Source organism: Lissotriton helveticus, chromosome 11 (assembly GCF_964261635.1).
Source record: "Lissotriton helveticus chromosome 11, aLisHel1.1, whole genome shotgun sequence".
Taxonomy (NCBI): Eukaryota; Metazoa; Chordata; class Amphibia; order Caudata; family Salamandridae; genus Lissotriton; species Lissotriton helveticus.
In genome coordinates this window covers 151,019,751-151,036,616 of record NC_136072.1, presented here as the reverse complement: position 1 = coordinate 151,036,616, position 16,866 = coordinate 151,019,751, and positions in this window count along the sequence as shown.

Sequence of the window (16,866 nt, the reverse complement as noted above, 5' to 3'; positions counted from 1 at the left end):
CATAGCTCTGGTAACTGCCTATTCACTGAAGTCCAGGCCCCGGGGTTGGGGTTACCAGTGATGAAATGGGCCCAGGGAGGGGTCGGAACAGCACCGCCTCCCCATAGTATAATGGCCAGGTCCCATGGGATGGGGTCGCCTGGGCCGAAGTCGTACCGGGGAGGGGGTCTGTGCAGTCCCGCCTCCCCTATTTTAAATTAATTATTTAAAAAGGCCAGGCCCTGGGCGAATGGGTCCTCCGGCCAAAATTGGCCCAGGGATGGGGGCGCATGGACCTCATCCCCTAATAACAATAAAGAGTAAAGTAATAAAGGTTGGGCCCCAGGAGATGGGTCACCCAGAGCCAAAATCGGCCCATGGAGGGGATCTGTGCAGCCGCATCCCTTATTTCAAATAAGGCTGGGGAATGAGGTCCCTGGCCTGAAATCAGCCCCTCTTCCCATTCTATTGTGGCCGAGCCTCGGGGATGGGTCTCTGGTGCTGATTGCTAGCTGTGCAGCCCCCCTCCCCCATTTAATTATGACTGGACACCAGAGGATGGTATCCCTTGGGCTGAAATTGGCCCCAGGAGTGGGCCACACAGCAACCCTCCCCTCCCCCATTCAAATGTGGCCTCTCTACTCACACACCCACTCGCAGACCCAATTACCCTCTCACATACCCACTCACTGAACCTCAGAGAACCACACAGACACACACACCCACTAACAGACCCACTCAGACACTCATGTACCCACTCAGAGACCCACTCAGATTCATGCACCCACTCACAGACCAACTCAGAGACTCACACACTCACTCACATACCCAGTGAGACACTTATACAGCTACTCCCAGACCCACTAAGACATTCGCACACCCGCTGACAGGACCATTAAGACACTCACTCACCCACTGAGAGACTCATGCATTAACTCACACACTCATTCTCAAAGGTTATAAGTTACACTTAGGAAATACAATTAAAAAAGTATATATAAAACCAAAGATTACAGGGACATTATAGTTAGGAAATAGAATTTGAAAACCATAGAAATTCACTGAAAAAAACAAAGGTTACAGGGACAATATAGTTAGGAAATAGAAGTTAAAAAACCTTAAATATTCACAGAAAAAAAAGTTACAGGCACATTATAATTTGGAAATAGAATTAAAAAAAACATTGAAATGCACTGAAAAAACCATAGGTTACAGAGATCTTATAGTTATGTTCACATCTTACTTGAACAATACCCGTGGAATTCAGCAGTTCTAGTTACCTGAGATTACTATATCTTACGCCCCCGCAATGAACTGCTTATGACCTCACATATTACATCACTCATTACATGGTCAGTGACATCACTGATAGCATCTCAAATGACATCACTGATGACATCATCCACAGAACCACTCAGACACCAACTCACACCCCCAGAACCTCTTATGTACCCACTCCGAATGCTACACAATCCCACACATACCCATTTGCAGAACCATACCAGTACTCACACAACCAATCACTCATCCATAGAGCCACTCACACATCCACTCACTAATACAGCCACTCATTCACCTACTAACTTACCCATACAGCCACTCGTGGCTGTATTGGTCACACATCCATTCATACAGACATAGACACTTACACACCCTACTAAACTTCCTTACAGCCACTTACAAATCCACTTAATCATCCATACAGAAACTCACACAGCCACTCACTAATCTATACAGGTACTCATACACACACACACTAACCCATACAGCTGCTCACACTGCCACTCACTCACCATTTCAGCTACACAGCTACTCATACACCCATTCACTTAACCATACAGCCACTGACACAGCTACTCACTCACCCATGTAATCACTCACATATCCAAACACAGAACCACTTACATACCCATTCACACATCCATACACCCACTCACATACCCATTCACTCTCTAATTCAGCCACTCACACCAACTCACTTATCTATACACATACTCAAACAGCTACTCACTCACCCACACAGCTTCTCACACTCCCACTCCCTCACCCATACAGCCACTCTCACAGCCACTGAGTCACCCATACAGCCTCTCACACACCTAGGCAGCCACCCACACAGCCACTAATTCACCCATAAGCCAGTAGCATACCCACTCACTCTCTATTACAGATTCTCACACAACCACTCACTCACCCATACAACTACTCAAATACCCACTACCACATCCGTACAGCCGATCACACACCTACTCACACACCTATTCAGATATCCATTCAAAACTGATACAGACAGTCACACAGCCACTCAGATGAAATATGTTACAAACGGTATGACTAATAATAGTACAGAAAGATTAGCAGCAAAAAACATCTGAAACAAAGTGGGTCCCCAGTGGAAAGGTCACACACGGAAGGGTATCCACACAACACCTCCGGCAGTTGCCACTACAACGGGCATACGCAGCCTTCCTAATTGCAGTATGCCAAACGTTTAAAGTCGTAGCCCTTGATCACCGGCCTGCAATTAACACAAGGAGGTATCCACATAGAATAGGAACTTTTTATTTGATAATGGCTTGAAATGTTTGGCATACTGCAATTAGGAAGGCTGCGTATGCCCTTGGTGGTGGCAACTGCCGGAGGTGACATGCGGATACCCTACCATGTGTGACCTTTCAACTGGGGACACCCTTTGATTCAGATGTTTTGCGGCTCGTCCGGCTGCGGAAAGGTCCCGTTACTGAATCTCGGCGGATCCTGGTGCTCGTGATTACGGGCACGTATCGGGAATGGAAGGTGCCTCATTTCTGGATTACATTGGTGAGCTACACTACGGTCTTCACGCATGCCCTCACCCAACCGTGTTGATATTGTTTGTGACACTGTGAGGCATCCAATCCACTGGGGTATACATAGAATGTCAGTTTTTAGCAGATGGACTGCATCTGCCAGAATGCCATGCCTGCTTACGCCCACTGGGGCGGGACTGCCATTATCAAATAAAAAGTTCCTATTCTATGTGGATGCCTCCTTGTGTTAATTGCAGACCGGTGATCAAGGGCTACAGTTTGAAACGTTTGGCATACTGCAATTAGGAAGGCTGCTTATGCCCGTGGTGGTGGCAACTGCCGGAGGTGTTGTGCGGATACCCTTCCGTGTGTGACCTTTCCACTGGGGACACCCTTTTTTTCAGATGTATATATATATATATATATATATATATATATATATATATATATATACATTTTTGTGAAACAATCCCAAATTCGAAACTTCAAAGAAGCGGGCATGGACTCCGAATAATGAAGTGCAAAAATGTATTGCTCTTGCTCACTTATATCAATGATGCGTTTCAGCCACAACAGATGGTCTTGGTCACATGTACGCGCTGCGGCATTCTGAGCAACTTTTAAATCATTACTACGTGATTGACAACTGTATAAATAATGGCTATTGACAAAAGACAAGTGGTTTTCTTAATGAAAAAAGACTATTACTGGGTCAGTACAAAAGCATATTAGCATAATTCGTGCCTCATACTGGTAAAACGATCCTATCTAAAAGAACACTATTATTGAAGGCTTAAATGCATTGATTTGAACTGGAGTGTGGAAATCAGCAAACACATTTATAAAGTGTGAACTCATTATTATCATGATCAGCATATCATATCAAAAGCTGCTTGTTCGCTTTTGCTCGTGGACCAGACCTGTCATTTCACATTCAACATTACTATTTACTGAATACATGTAATCACTATGGGGTTATTAGTTGTTCCCAATGGATACATACATATGTAGATACATGAATATATACATATACAGAATAAATAAATATGAATATACTCTATATATACTTAATATATATGTTGACCCCAATTGGTTCTAGTCCTGATGTAACTGTGGTCTACACAAATCTTCATAATGCGATCACATTGTTATAAAAATCCTGGGAGATATTATCAACAAAACGCGATACATATCGCAAAGCGCGTGTAGTGCATTTTTTTTTATCGCCCTTTATCGCTGGTTCACATTGTATCATTAGCGGCCTATTATCAAGGCGCCTCTAAGATGCGATGTGAAAGCCAGCGATAGCGGGTTTTAGTGGGAGAAATCCTGCGATAAACCCAGTGCGCTAAAAAAAAGCTTGCTAATAGGCAAGCGTGGTCGTAACCTGCCTATCCACCTCCCATGTAATGTATGGCAATGTATGACTAAGTCATGTTTTATGTAGGCGTTACGGAAATGCGATAAACGCGCTTAGCGCACTTCTTTTATCGCATCGCTGGATTCGGGCTGCATTGGTAATAGGGCGATGGTGTGTCAGCGACCGTTTTCATTGACTTTTAAGTCAGGAACGCCTGCCTTGCATGTCAGGACCTCACCGACCGCGCCTGCAATGCTGATTCCAAGCAGCGCGAGTAACAGGAACGTATCTCTGTAGTCTGATACTGGGTTCGAACTACAGTACCCAGCAATCCCGGCTAGCAGAGAGTACATGGGTGACACGCGCACGCTTCCTGTTGCGTGTAATTCTAGGCGTTTCCTGTGCTAGGAGACGTCGTCCAGAGACGCCGAATACAGACGGAGCCTGCAGGTAGCAGGTTATCGTTTTTCTCTTTGCCGCCTTCGGACTGTGCCTAAGGACCGGCGGTTCAGGTAGAAGCGGAACTGTCTTTGAGGGTGAAGGCTCGTGCAGTTGCTAGAAGCCCTCGCCTTGCTGTTTTCTCTGCTCGTTGTTCTTCTGAGCAAGCGGAGCGCTGTGGTAGGAGGCCACGCATTGCCGTTTTATTTTCAATCACGTAGTGCCTTAACTACGAGGAGGATTGTTCTTGTTTTATAAACAGGGTTCGCGGAGCGCAGTGGTGAAGGAAAACCACACGCTTCCGTGTACTCACACAAAGGAGACTTTTGTTTTCACGTATTGGACATTAGGGAAGGAGAACACTCTCACTTCCTTTTCAGCGGTGCTGCAAACTATTGGTTCTTTTCTAAACTGTATTTAGGATCTAGTGGAACTACATCCTTATGCCCAGAGCGGAGTGTGGTGGTTCTTGCTTCCCACGCACTGCCGGCTTTACAAATAAGGAGGAAGGGATTACAGTCTCTGTTTTGACAACGTCTTTTATGCCCAGTAGAGCGGAGTGTGGTGGTTCTTGCTTCCCACGCACTGCCGTATTTACGAAGAAGGAGTCATGGGTTTTCCTGCAATAATCCTAGATCGTAGTGTTTCTTTGATATGATTTTACCTTTTACATTAGAACCCTAGCTTACGGCTCTCTGGCACTCAGTTCAGGGTATGTTGGGTGCTAAAGGGTTGCGATTTGTGGTATAGGGTTTCCAGTGTGTATCTATTCCCTGACCTATGTTTGTATTCCTGTAGGTACATAGAGTGCCAAGAGAGAGTGCGGTGTTGTACCAAGGCTGGTTCTTCTATTTCCTGAGGTACTTATGGTTCCATGTAGCGAGACCTAATGAGAGTAGGCTTTGGTTGCTTAAGCATTAACGATTGTATATATGTTCTTGTCGTTACAGGTATATCCCTTTCCCCGCTGTCCCCTTCGTTTCCCCTCCTTGTTCTTTTTATCCCTCGCCTAATGGCTCAAGGCCTCTGTGTGTATAAAACTAGAGGTCTTGTGACGTTTGGAGGTGGACCCTTGTGATCAACGATCGAGTTCCGTGGAGCTAACCCCAACAGAATTACACGCCCAAGAATTAAACTCCACCCGACTCGGTTGTTGTTACAATGGCTTCTATGGAAGATGTACTACAGGCCTTGGTGCTTGTTCAGCAAGAGCTAGCAGCCTCCAAGACAGAGGCTGCTACCTTGAGGGACAAGGTGGATAGACTAAGTAGAAACCCTTTTGATGCGTCTACCGCGCAAGTACAGGTCACTGTTCCCCCTCCTATACCATTGGCTAGTCCTGAACAGTATTCGGGTGATCCAGCAAAGACGCAGGTTTTTCTTACGCAAATAATGCTTCATTTCTCCTGCAAACCAGCCTCTTTTCCAAACCATCACTCAAGGGTAGCTTTCGCCATTTCCTATCTTGTGGGGGATGCGGCCAATTGGGCGGTTCCTTTGGTAAGAAAGAATGACGCGATTCTTTCGGATTGGGCTGCTTTCCGTGCCGAATTCGAGAGGGTTTTTGATAGACGTGCCACGACATTCAGTGCAGACCGAGAGCTGCTCACCCTCAGACAGGGTAGGAGGGATTTGATATCATACTTGACCGATTTCAATAGATTGGTGGCAGAAACGTCCTGGCCAGAGGAAAAAAGGATGTCGCTTTTTTACCAAGGGTTGCGAGACGGACTAAAGGACATCATAGCCCAGATAGATCCCCAGCCTAATACCTGCTCGGATATGATAAACCTGACCTCAAGATTAGATGGTAGACAGAGTGAAAGAGGCGGTGAACGAAGAAGGTGGGATCGCGTTCCTGGGGGGTCGGAGTACGTCCCCAGGAGGTCTTTGCCTTCCTCGGACCCTGGCTCAGAACCCATGGAGGTAGGAGCCGTAAGAGCACCATTGTCCAGGGCGGAAAAAGAAAGTCGTAGAACCCTGGGGTTATGTCTGTATTGTGGGAAAAAAGGACATTATGTCAAAGATTGTCCCACTAAACCTAAGTCTTCTGGGGTATGGAACAAGAGCAAGAGAATAGCGGTTTCTTTGGTGGCTGAATCAGAGGTGGTGCCAGGGGATAGTCAAGAAGACCATAGGGAATCCCAACCTTTGACAATACCTTCTTTAACTGTTCTGGCCTTAAAAGAAACTGAGACACATATCGTGCTTCCCATGAGACTGGAGAGTCAGAGGATAGAGCATCAGGTCAAAGTCATGATTGACTCCGGGGCCACCGGAAATTTCATTGACAGTAGTCTGGTAGCTTCACTGTCACTGACCAGAGTTACCAGAGCAATCCCTGAGGAGGTGTTAGCTGTGGATGGGAAGCCACTGATATCGGGCCTCATAACAGAACAAACGGATGTGGTGGAACTGTCTTACAGAGGAACAGAGGGTTGGCACAGAGAGAAGCTGTCTTTGAATATAATAGTAGCCCCTCAGTATGAGGTCATTCTGGGAATGCCATGGCTAAGCTACCATAACCCTTTGATTGATTGGAATACAAAAGAGATTCGGTTTGTATCAGAGACATGCAAGGAACATTTAGACTCCTCTCAGATTCCACCTACAGCAGCCTTCTTTCTTCCGGTAGTGGTGGCCACCGCCGCAGAGAAAGAGGTCGTCTTACCCTCAGAGTATCAGTGCTTTAGGGACGTGTTTAGCGAGAGTCAGGCAGAACAACTACCCCCTCACCGGTTGTATGATTGCCGGATAGATCTGGTGGAGGGCGCTACGTTGCCTTCATGTCGTGTTTACGCCCTGTCGGTTCCAGAGACAGCACACCTAAAAGAATACCTCGATCACTATGTCCAGATTGGGTTCATCAGACCCTCCAGGTCCCCCGCAGCCTCTCCTTTGTTTTTTATAAAAAAAGCGAATGGAGAATTAAGAGCCTGCGTGGACTATAGGGTGTTAAACAGGAACACCATACGAAACCGATACCCTTTACCTCTTATACCTGTGTTGTTGGATCAAGTGAGAGATGCACAGATATACACTCGCTTGGATTTGCGAGGGGCATATCATCTGGTGCGCGTAAGGGAAGGCGACGAATGGAAGACTGCCTTCAAGACACGTTATGGGTTATATGAATATACTGTTATGCCGTTTGGGCTCTGTAACACCCCGGCGGCTTTTCAGTATTTCCTTAATGATGTCTTGAAGGAGTTGGTGGACGTATGCGTGGTAGTTTACATCGATGACATTCTCATCTACTCTGAGAGAACAGAACAGCATCAACACCATGTTTCTCAGGTTTTCCAGAGACTGAGGGAAAACAAACTCTATTGCAAATTGAGTAAGTGTGAGTTTGGGGTGACTGAGGTGGAATTCCTTGGGGTGATCCTGAATCCTACTGGGTTACAAATGCCTGAAAGAAAAGTGAGGGCGGTCCAGGAGTGGCCTGTTCCATGCAACATAAAAGAAGTACAGAGCTTTTTGGGCTTTGCGAACTATTATCGCAGGTTTATAGTGCAGTTCTCCTTGGTGGCATCTCCTCTGTCCAAATTGCTCAGAAAAGGGGTCTCCTTTTGTTGGTCCTTGGAAGCAGAGAAAGCATTCACTACTTGGAAGGAAGCTTTCACCTCTGCCCCCATACTGGCCCATCCCAAACCTGAACATCCTGTTGTAGTGGAAGCAGATGCTTCGGACACAGCTATTGGGGCTATCTTGTCACAGCGAAACTAGACCACGGGACAATTACATCCCGTAGCATACCTGTCCAAAAAACTGGGTCCAGCAGAAGCAAACTATACAATAGCTGAAAAAGAGCTGTTGGCTATAAAGAAGGCATTTCAGGAGTGGCGTCAACATTTGTGGGGGGCAGCGTTCCCGGTCACTGTGTTTTCGGATCATAGAAACCTTCAATATATGAAGACAGCAAGGAACTTAACGCAAAGACAGATGAGGTGGATGTTGTTTTTTTCCGAATATGACTTCATCATCACGTTTCGGCCTGGGGCCGATAATAAGAAAGCTGATTCTTTGTCCAGACAATCACGTCCTGGTGATGTCTCAGGGACTAAGCCCTTAGAGGCAATAGTGGAACCAGGAAAGGTGGTTTGCGTAGTGCAAGCGAATACCTTTTTGGATTTGATACGTGACTCCAGATCTCAAGATGCATGGGTGTCTTGGGCTTCGTTGGGGAAGGAACGCACCCTGAAACAGGGTCTGCCTTTTCAGGAAGCCAAGCTGTTCATCCCTAGTGTAGCTTTAAGGAAGAAGGCTTTTGCATGGTGTCACGATTCAGTGCTGGCAGGACACTCAGGGGTTACCAAAACGGCGCAGTTGTTGCAACGACGCTTTTGGTGGGACACGCTCAAGGGAGATGTCAGTGAGTGGGTAGGAAAGTGCGAGGAGTGTGCTCGAGCTAAGAACGAGACAGGAAAAAAGAAAGGACTGCTGATGCCGCTACCCACACCTAACAGACCCTGGCAAACCATCAGTGTTGACTTTGTTACGGGTTTGCCTCCTGATCAAGGAAAGTCAGCAATCCTGGTGACGGTCGATAGTCTCACTAAAATGGGTCATTTCATTCCTTGCGTGAATCTTCCCACCGCCAGTCAAACAGCACAGTTGTTGTTAAGCAATGTAGTCCGTTTGCACGGGGTACCGGAGGTGATCATCTCGGATAGAGGCCCACAATTCATTGCCCGTTTCTGGAAGGCCTGGTGTAAGGTCATGAAGATCCAGTCCTCACTCTCCACTAGCTTCCATCCGCAGACAGACGGGCAAACTGAGAGATTGAACCAAACGCTAAAGAAATATCTCAGATGTTATGCCACGGAAGCACAGGATTCATGGGTCTCCCTGTTGTGGATGGCGGAAGTGGCATACAACAATGCCTGGCACAGTTCGCTGGGGGTGTCGCCTTTCTGCGCCACGTATGGGTTTGACGCTCGGATACTCCCCATTAGCATCCCTGAAGGGGTGGCTGACCAACCTACTGTGATGGGGCAGATACGCAGCTTACATGCGGTGCAAAGGAAGTTCAAAGCCCATCTGCGGAAAGCAAAGGCCGAGTACAAGAGAGGAGAGGACAAGCATCGTAGGGCTGGCCCAACCTATGCTGTAGGGGACAAGGTCTGGCTGTCCACAAAAAACATACGTTTCAAACTGTGCAGCATATTTCACCCTCGATACATTGGTCCTTATGTCATCACAAAACAGGTGAATCCGGTGGCTTACCGGTTAAAGCTTCCTGGGACACTCCGAATCCATCCGGTGTTCCACTGTAATCTGCTGAAACCTGCTTTTTGTGCCAGGAGACGTGCGCCCCCTCCGGTGTTGTGTGATGATGGCATGGAATATGTGGTGGGAAGTATAAAAGACTCGAAGTATCAGAGGGGTGTGTTGTGGTATCTGGTTTCCTGGAAAGGTTACTCGGCTGAGGACGATTCTTGGGAGCCAGTGCAGAACATCCATGCTCCTGTGGCGGTGCGTGCTTATCACCGACGTTACCCTCGGCGGCCTGGCCCTAGTAGGTGCTAGGAGGGAGGGCATACTGTCAGGACCTCACCGACCGCGCCTGCAATGCTGATTCCAAGCAGCGCGAGTAACAGGAACGTATCTCTGTAGTCTGATACTGGGTTCGAACTACAGTACCCAGCAATCCCGGCTAGCAGAGAGTACATGGGTGACACGCGCACGCTTCCTGTTGCGTGTAATTCTAGGCGTTTCCTGTGCTAGGAGACGTCATCCAGAGACGCCGAATACAGACGGAGCCTGCAGGTAGCAGGTTATCGTTTTTCTCTTTGCCGCCTTCGGACTGTGCCTAAGGACCGGCGGTTCAGGTAGGAGCGGAACTGTCTTTGAGGGTGAAGGCTCGTGCAGTTGCTAGAAGCCCTCGCCTTGCTGTTTTCTCTGCTCGTTGTTCTTCTGAGCAAGCGGAGCGCTGTGGTAGGAGGCCACGCGTTGCCGTTTTCTTTTCTATCACGTAGTGCCTTAACTACGAGGAGGATTGTTCTTGTTTTATGAACAGGGTTCGTGGAGCGCAGTGGTGAAGGAAAACCACACGCTTCCGTGTACTCACACAAAGAAGACTTTTGTTTTCACGTATTGGACATTAGGGAAGGAGAACACTCTCACTTCCTTTTCAGCGGTGCTGCAAACTATTTGTTCTTTTCTAAACTGTATTTAGTATCTAGTGGAACTACATCCTTATGCCCAGTAGAGCGGAGTGTGGTGGTTCTTGCTTCCCACGCACTGCCGGCTTTACAAATAAGGAGGAAGGGATTACAGTCTCTGTTTTGACAACGTCTTTTATGCCCAGTAGAGCGGAGTGTGGTGGTTCTTGCTTCCCACGCACTGCCGTATTTACGAAGAAGGAGTCATGGGTTTTCCTGCAATAACCCTGGATCGTGGTGTTTCTTTGATATGATTTTACCTTTTACATTAGAACCCAGCTTACGGCTCTCTGGCACTCAGTTCAGGGTATGTTGGGTGCTAAAGGGTTGCGATTTGTGGTATAGGGCTTCCAGTGTGTATCTATTCCCTGACCTATGTTTGTATTCCTGTAGGTACATAGAGTGCCAAGAGAGAGTGCGGTGTTGTACCAAGGCTGGTTCTTCTATTTCCTGAGGTACTTATGGTTCCATGTAGCGAGACCTAATGAGAGTAGGCTTTGGTTGCTTAAGCATTAACGATTGTATATATGTTCTTGTCATTACAGGTATATCCCTTTCCCCGCTGTCCCCTTCGTTTCCCCTCCTTGTTCTTTTTATCCCTCGCCTAATGGCTCAAGGCCTCTGTGTGTATAAAACTAGAGGTCTTGTGACGTTTGGAGGTGGACCCTTGTGATCAACGATCGAGTTCCGTGGAGCTAACCCCGACATTGCATGTCATTAGCGATGACATGCAAGGCGTAATTGAAAACGATCGCTAACATTATCAAGCAAGCACTAAAGCAGTTTCCCACTTGCTTGATAATTGTGCGATAGAATAATCGCCGCTTTGCGCCCGAAAACAGCCACTAAAAGTGGCGACATGTCTATTGCAAGCAATTGATGTAATGCCCCCTTGTGTTTTTCCTGAAGGCCATTGGAACTACCAACTATCCGCTTTTTACATGTTCCTTTAAATAAGAGGGAGGTAAAAAGAGGGCTTGTTGGCCCCCAAAGACCCTCAGCATTCAAGGGGATTGCATTCCCCAACCACTAATGCACTAGGAGGCGCATTTGCAGAGTATTGGTGAAAGGAGCCCGGCCCCCGGCGGCGTGTCAGAGTTTTATTTTTTTAATTAAATATTTTTTTACGGAACGGTGTCAACTCATTTTGGCCTCGGGGACCCCATACCTCAGGGCCAGTCTTTGTTTCTTAAATGGGGAAGGGTCCGCATGGCCTTCCTCCCTGGGCCGATTACGGCCCCGGGGACCCTATCCCCAGGGGCCCAGTCATTTCCTTTTTAAAAATATTCTTTTAAATAAAGGAAGGGGGCTCTGTGGCCCCCTTTCCCTGGGCCAATTTTGACCTCAGGGACCCCATCCCCCTGGGCCTGCCCCCTATTTTATTTTTTTTAAATGAGAGGGGCCATGCAGCACTCTCCTAAGGCCCGATTCAGCCCTTGGGACTCATCCCCCGGTGCCAGTCCTTCATTTAACTCTTTTTTTTTAAAAGGGGAGGAGGGCCTGTGAGGCCCCCCCTCCTTGGGTCGATATAGCCCTGGGGACCACATCCCTCAGGGTATGGCAACCTTTTTGGGGATCATGGGGGAGCTTGAAGGCCCCCAGACAGTCCTTGTCAGCTCCCTGCCTCCTGCGGGAGTCGGCATTGCTTTTGGACAGAGGGAGCTGCTGACATGCAGCTCCCTCTCTCCAAAAGCAATTCTGCTCTGCTTCAAGGAAACGAGACCAAAAATGCTCTCCCTTCCATGAAGCGGAGCAGTGTTTGCTTTGGCGGGAGCGATGCTCCTGCCAAGCCATAGCAGACTGCAATGTCCCGGGGGTGGGCACCCTGGGACACTGCTGCAGCAGGCCCTGAGGTATGATGGTACCCAGGGCCATCTACGGCTCCATAAGGGGGCTGTGCGGCCTCCTCCAACATTATTTAATCCCCAAGGAGGTAGTGGTCCCCGGGGCTGTGGGGGCAGTGCAGCCTCAGTATGTAATCAAATATAGAGTGGCCCCGGAGAGGTGGCCTTCCCTGGGGCTGTGTGGGGGGCAGGAGCTCCCCCACACATTACTCAATACAGCCCGGAAAGGTGGCGGTTCCCAGGGCTGCAGAGGGCCTGTGTTGCCCCCATATATTGATGAGGTAGAGGTCCCTGGAGCTGTGGGGGTCATGCGTGGCCCCCCATAATTTTTTTTAATTGCGTCGGGGACCTGGCCCACCCAGGGGCCGAATTAAACAAAGTGCATGAACCTTTGCTTTGTTTTTTTAACATTTTCAGTGGGATTCATGGATCCAACATGATTTCCGCTCATTAAAAAAAATATATATATATTTGTTTGCACCTGGGGTGTCCCTGTGGGACCCCTCCAAGAGGCCTGGGGTGTCAGGGTGTTTCTACTCTGCCCCCTTTCGTTTTGTTTTTTCTTGTGACTCGGTTCAACCAAGTCGCAAGATGATTGCTAACTCTTCCTGGTTTGAAGTGTTGGCAGCCAATCAAATTCCAGGCACAAGATCGGCAGGGGTCTTGGTTCCACCACGGCCACAGTTGTATATCTGAGAAATGATTGAATTTCTCAGAAACTACTGTACGGATTTACACCATTTAACAAAAAGGGTACTTTCTGGACCAGTGGCTTCCTGTTTGCCACATTTGGTGTAATTCCGTTCAGCAGTTTGGGCTGTAGCCGCGTCTAAAGTTCACTATGGCAATTAACATTGAGATCCCTTCTTTTCCCCAGCCCCCGTTTGACGGCTCACCACAAAGCTTTCAAGACAGCAGCTGAAGTGACTGGAGTATCATTTTGAACATTCTACGAGGATTCGTCAAACAACGCCAAGTTATTGGCAAATAAAAAAACGATCTAAATTAGGTTCTAACTCTAGCTACTGGCGACCGTCAGTAGGTAATATATATATATATATATATATATATATATATATATATATATATATATATATATATATATATAAATGTTACACATTTAAAACCCCAAAAATCCATTTACAAAAATACTATGCGAGTAGGGAGAGCGTTGAACTCAGTGGTGTAGCTAGACCTGTGGCCCCTGAGTTTGCTGACCTGCAGTGGCCATCTGAAGAGCAGGGGGTGCTGCGGAATTTTGCTGTGGCTGCCCCTGCAACAGCAGCACATAAGAACCCAAATGACTTGTGCCACCCAGGGCGTACCGCCCCTGCCCCCACCTTGCTACACCACTAGTTGAACTTTGGAGGCCAACTCCAGTCTGTACAACAGTAGATAAAGAATTGGACTTCGCAGAGTTTAAATGTATTTTTCCCACTCCAGTCTGTACAGAACAGTAGGGAAAGCATTGGACTTCATAGGGGTTACATTTACTATTTCCACTCCAGTAAGTGCTACAGTAGGTAAAGCATTGGACTTTGGAGGAGTTACATTTACTATTCCCACTCAGGTTTATACAACAGTAGAAAAGTATTGGACATCAGAGGGGTAAAATTTACTATTGTCACTCCAGACTGTGCAACATTAGGGAAAGTGTTGGACATCAGAGGTGGGAAGATTTACTATTCCCAAGCCAATTTGTGCAATGATTGAAAAGCATTGGACTTCAAAGGGGTTCAATTTACTATTCCCACTGAAAGTCTGTACAACAGAAGGGAAAACGTTGGATTTTGGAGTAGTAAGATTTGCTATTCCCACTCCAGTTTGTTCAACAGTAGAGAAAACATTGGACTTCCTAGGGGTAAAATTTACTATTCCTACTCCAGTCTGTGCTACAGTAGGGAAAGTGTTAAACTTCGGAGGCATTATATTTACTATTCCTATTCCAGGCTGTGCAATAGTAAGAAAAGATTTGGACTTTGGAGAGGTAAAATAGGCTATTCCCACTCCAGTCTGTGCAACAGTAGGGAAATCTGTGGACTTCAAAGGGGGAAAGATTTACTACTCCCACTCCAGTATATAAAACAGCACAGAAAGTGTTGGACTTCAGAGGCGTTAATTCACTATTCCCACTCCAGTCTGTACAACAGTTGGGAAAGCGTTGGACTTAGGACGGGTAAGATTTACTATTCCCACTCAAGTCTGTTCTACAGTAGGGAAAGCATTGGTTTTCAGAGGGGCAAAATTGACTAATTCCACTACAGTCTGTGCTACGGTAGGAAAAGTGCTGGACTTCGGAACGGTTACATTTATTATTCCCACTCCAGTCTGTGCAACAGCAGGGTAAGTAATTTACTTCAAACACATTACATATTTGAATAACCCTAATAATGTATTAAAAAACAATATAAAACTGTTAGTATAAACAATATTAATCTGCATAAAAAATATATATTAGAAAATAAAAACCAATTACAACTGTTCAAAATTAGTAAACAATTTAATAATTAATTACCAATTTAAAAATAATTATTTATTTATTACTTAATTAACTTTAATTAATTTAATCAACTTAATTAACTTTCCACTCAAACCTATCAGCCCACTCCTAAAATATAACTAAAATAAATAAGTGTAAAACCATTTACATAATTAATAATCAATACACTAATTAATTAACTATTAATTGACTGTTAATTTATTATTACTTAATTGACTTCTCACCATGTAGCCCTACACACCCAGCAGCTCACACCTAAAATATAACAAAAACAAATCAGTATAACATAATGTACAAAATTAATATCAATCACAGACTTACTTATTATTAATTAATTAATGATTAATTATTACTTAACTTACTTCCCACCCTATCCCCCAACAACCTGCTACGACACTATAAATTACTGTTAACAATAAAATTTAAAAATCTAAGTCATTTAAAATGACACACTATATTAAAAAAATGAATATCAATTATACGAACAACAACACATACCATTATTATATGCATTAAAATAAGTAAAAAAATAAAAAAAATATTTTTAACAACTATATTATTGAAAATGATATTAAAAACAACAATTCTGATCACATACCTCTGCTAGTAATTCTGATTAACCCCACCAACTTGGCAACATGGCAACATGGATACAGCTGTTTATTGCCTAGATTACAAAGCAACATTTTAGTGTGCCCATGGAGAGTTTTAATAGTCTAAGCTGATAAAATGGGAGATTTATGAACATCTCTTGGGAGCAATCCAGGCTCCATGTAAAACACATGGTTGTGGGTCAAGTAAGGACAAATGGCCTGATTATGAGTTTGGCAGTCTTAAGAAGACCGCCACGGCTGTGGTCTCCCATCTGAAAAGCAATCCCACAATATCGTAATACAGCGGGTGCACCTCCGAGTCGGCAGCAGTGAATCCGACGTTACAATGGTAGTAAAGCTGCCAAACTCGTAATCAGGCCCTAAGTCTCGCCATATTTGGAAAAAATTGAAACCAACAGAGGGCTCAAGCAAGGGTGCATGCCTGCACCTTTAGTATTCAGCGTATAAACTTCATACATGGACCTTGAAATACTGAAAGTAAATCTTTACCCCTGTAGGAAACCTTCTTTTTCTGTGTGATCACCATGGATATTTTACCTTTATGGAACACATTTTCTACTGCTGAGCACTGGGAAAGTGTATGGTAACATTGGTTTATTCACTTTGTGTATTTAACTTTCCAGTGAGGCCATTGTAAGTTTATGCAGAAATTTCCCCACTGGTGTGCAAGTTAAATGTCATATGTGGGAACACATTTTCTGCTGCTGTGCACTGGGAAGGTGTATGGTAACATTGGTGTATTCACTTTGCGTATTTAACTTTCCAGTGAGGCCATTGTAAGTTTATACAGACATTTCCCCACTGGTGTGCAAGTTAATTGTCATATGTGGGCAGCAGTGTATATTTATACCACCTACACATATGACAAACATTTATTAGTTGAGGGAGAGTCATTGTGCTGTTGCTTGGCTGCAGCTTAAAAGCACCGCAGAAACAGATGGCTGGGAAAAATACCTTTTCCAAGCAGAGAAACCTATATTTAACATATATAGCCCAGTCACCCTTAAAATGTAGCTTGTAAGCTCACAGGCGTTGCAGATTAATATACAAAAATGTGGCATACCATATATTAGGAATAGTATGCCCTTACAGCAAACAATTACCCAAAAGCTGTTTTGCGATGTAAAAAAAATGTAAAATTTCCAGAAACAGTCCTAGATTTGAACAAAATCACT